Source organism: Urocampus carinirostris, chromosome 14, assembly GCF_059441175.1.
Source record: "Urocampus carinirostris isolate Australia breed hairy pipefish chromosome 14, RoL_Ucar_1.0, whole genome shotgun sequence".
Lineage (NCBI taxonomy): Eukaryota > Metazoa > Chordata > Actinopteri > Syngnathiformes > Syngnathidae > Urocampus > Urocampus carinirostris.
In genome coordinates, this window is record NC_142362.1 from 10,529,958 (window position 1) to 10,533,968 (window position 4,011).

Consider the following 4,011-nt stretch of genomic DNA (forward strand, 5'->3'; position numbering starts at 1 on the left):
TTGGATTAGTTTCAACGGGTACCCGGACTCTGCAGGTCTGCATCAAACCTTAAGTACCGATATCATCGTCCGTTCATTTTGCCGGCTGTGGTTTTTGGACTGTGTACTTTATATTCAGTTACAATCGCGGGACTCAGAGTTGGGTTTGGATTAATTTGGTGATTGTAATACATGATTTAATGTGGGTGCGTGCGGCTTATATACAGGTGCGGCTTGTGTAAGTACAAAAGCGGTTATCCTCTTAAAATGTGGTGGGTGCGCTCCATTGTCCGGAATTTACGGTAGTATTCCAGTTACAGAGAAAAAAGAAAAAAACAAATTACAATTATAAACAAGGAATACTATACAGGATAACAATTTTATTTAAAAGTATATTTACGTGTATATAATCTGCCGATAGATGAATTATGTCTATCATTTTTCATGCATTGGCACTAAAGACACATTGAAAGATAAGGCTTTGAATTAGAAATGTCTTTATTGCCATTGATGTCAACATTGCAAACCATTGTATGCAACTAGATTAGACATGGCACTCCAGGAAACAAAATGTAATATATTTGAAGAGAAAGGAGATGCAAGATTATCAGTATAAATAGGGAGAGAGAGAGAGGGAGAGAGAAAGAGAGAGACAAAGAAAGAGAGAGAGAGAGAGAGAGAGAGAGAGAGAGAGTGAGAGAGTGAGAATCTGTCCAAAGGACTGCACAAATCTGGCCTTTATGAAAGAATGGCAATTAGAAAGCCATTTCTTAAAGATATCCATAAAGTAAGAGTAAGTGTTGTTTAAAGTTTGCCACAAGCCACCTGGGAGACACTCCAAACATGTGGAAGAAGGTGCTCTGGTCAGATGAGACCAAAATGGAACTTTTTGGTAACAATACGAGATGTTTGGCGTAAAAGCAGCACAGCTCAACACACCATCCCCACACTCAAACATGGTGGTGGCAGCATCATGGTTTGGGCTTGCTTTTCTTCAGCTGGGACAGGGAAGATGGTTAAAATTGATGGGAATACAGGACCATTCTGGAAGAAAACCTGATGGAGTCCACAAAATACCTGAGACTGAGATGGAGATTTGTCTTCCAACCAGACAATGATCCAAAACATAAAGCAAAAGGAAATGGAATAATTCACCAAAAACATATCAAAGTGTTTGAATGGCCAAGTCAAAATCCAGACCTCAATCCAATTGAGAATCTGTGGAAAGAACTGAAAACTGCTGTTCACAAACGCTTCCCATCCAACCTCACTGAGCTCCAGCTGTTTTGCAAGGAGGAATGGGCCAAAATATCAGAGTCTCGATGTGCAAAACTGATAGAGGCATACCCCAAGCGAATTGCAGCTGTAATCCCAGCAAAAGGTGGCGCTATGAAGTATAGGTAGCCCTGGGGAAGAAGCTGTCTTCGATCCTATTCGTCTGAGTTTTGAGGGGGCTGTAGCTTCTACCAGAGGGCAACAGGTCAAAGAATTGGTGGCCCTGATGGGAATTATCATTTATAATGTTATGGCTCTGTTACAGTATCACAAAACAGTGATGTCTTCTAGATTGGGCAGGGAGCAGCCGATAAGCTTAAACTCAAGTAGCAGTTGTGGTAAAGTCCGCATCTTCTGCTCATATTGTACAGGTTGCATGTCTGTCACATTGTGTTGTGGGTAAAACATATTTTATTTTGGTCTCTATTTGATTTCTCCTTCAATGTTGCACTTGCCGTGACCTTGCAGTTTCGTGAGGACGTTTGCGCGTGTGCTAGTGATGCCTACAGGCACATTTGGTAAATTTGAACGTTTTTTTAATTTTCAGTTAATCGCTCAAAATTCACTCTATGATTACTGTATTAATGGTATTTTTATGTAAAACAAAGCATACTTTGTCTGCCATGTGAATGAAAAAGTTGTACCGTAAATTCCGGACTATAAGCCGCTACTTTTTTCCCAAATGTTCAGCCCTGCGGCTTATTCAGTGAAGCAGCCAATTTCTGTAATTTTTCTAACGGCCGCAGCGTTGGAGTATAAAAGGTAAGATTATGACAATTACGGGATGCTTTTTTTTAACAGGCACGTTTGATGCATTGATCCTAACTAGCGTGTTGGTACCTTTCAAAGGCACAGTTTGGGATGAAAGTTATTTTATTATCATTAAAGCTTTGAAAACTCTCTCGGTGTACCATCTTTCTTCGTAAATATGTGTAACCATGTATAATATGTATTTGCAACTGTATATTTTTGTAGTGTATTTATTTTAGAGATTTATTCTGTTATGTGTTCTACGGACGAATCAAAAAGAATGGGCGGAGCAAACGCGGGCTGATGGGAAGTGGGGTAAAGCTGAGTTACCGGTAGATCTGTCTGTTGTCGCAGCGGACAATAGTGGATATACATTTTTCCCACCCTTAACTTTGGAAATATTGGGTGCTGGGTCGGCGGGGGTCACTCCCGGGCCGCGCCACGGAGCGAGTTCGGCGGACGCGGCGTCACACGGCGCGACGCGTAGAAAGGCGGCGGGCGTGATCGGGCTACCCCCGTTACGACCCCAGTAGCGCGGCGCGACGACAGGCTGCCGTCCGCGCGCGGCGGGCAAAAGGCGGCGGACGTGCGCGGGACCCCCGTTACTGTGTCGGTGTCGTGCGTATCGCGCCCGAAAGTACTCGCGCTGCGGGTTAGGGGCTCGCTCGCGGGAGCGACCGAACGGCACCCCCAGTGCGGCGCAAGTAAAAACCCTGTCGTGAATTTGTCTCTGATCGTCCCGGGCGGACCTAAAATCGCCCAGCTGTACGACTCTTAGCGGTGGATCACTCGGCTCGTGCGTCGATGAAGAACGCAGCTAGCTGCGAGAACTAATGTGATCTGCAGCTGCGATTGGCTGGCAACCAGTTCAGGGTGTCCCCTGCCCCTGGAGATGGCGGGGATGGGCTCCAGCCCCGCTGCGACCCTAATAAGGATAAGCGGTGCAGATAATGAGATGAGATGAGTTTTTTTTTTTTTTTTTTGAAGGGGCGTCGCTACTTTGCAGATTTTCACTTTTAACGGGTGGTTTTGGTCCACATTAACCGGGTCTAAAAAATAATCATTAAAAACAATTTTAAAAAATGTTGTTTTTTTTTGAAGGTGCGCCGCTACTTAGCGGATTTTCACTTATCGCGGGTGGTTTTGGTCCCCATTAACCACGAGAACCGACGTCTTAATGTATTCCAAAAGTAATCAAGTTACATTTCTGTAATATTCTGGTATTCCGATTACATTACTGATTATATTTTTCAACAAGTTACTAATAACTGTATCGGATTACATTTTTAAAGTAAGCCTCCCAACTCTGCTTTTGAGGTACGGTAACAAGAATACAATTCTATGTCATCCCAAATAACTTAACTCTCCTCTATATTCCACTCTGGGGTTGAGTGAAAAGCAATCTGGAGGGTTTTTTCTGGGGGTGGGCGAGGGTCAGAGAGGAGACGGGGAAGCAGCTGCAGAAGCAGCAGTGCCAGGATTGCATCTCCGCGTATTGACCAGAAAGTTCACCAATCAGCCGTTAGCATAGTCTCGCAATGTGATTAGCATGGGCTGTGATGATAATGGATTTTACATGCAATTACGCCTGAGGGGAAATTAAGTGTGTTTTGGGATTCAGGCACCAAGGGAATAAGACAACTACCTGCATCGGATCGTGGCTTATGTCTTTGGCCGACGCGCTGGAAAGGGTACTTAAAATTCAGGAAGTGCTCGTAAACTTAGAGGATTTTTTAACCCTTTTTAACGTAGTTCATGATTTAAATGCACAAATATTGAATTGTCCTCAATATTATTAATATAAACGTGATACATTGGATGCGAGATAAAACATGGCACTCCAGGGTAAATATGTATTGAAGACCTTAAGAAGAAAAAAGAGAAAAGACTGTCAGGATAAATAGGTAAACATATTTAAAAAGTAGTGCTTTAAGACTGACCTAGGTTCTAATAACAGCACAATAAATAATAATAATAATAATAATAATAATAATTTCCTTTGTATTG

General features: G+C 42.9%; 1 pseudogene; it reads left to right on the forward strand.

Moving 5' to 3' along the window:
- The first annotated feature begins 2,773 nt into the window (after positions 1–2,773).
- LOC148352616 (5.8S ribosomal RNA) lies at positions 2,774–2,927 on the forward strand (annotated as a pseudogene).
- Positions 2,928–4,011: the final 1,084 nt, after the last annotated feature.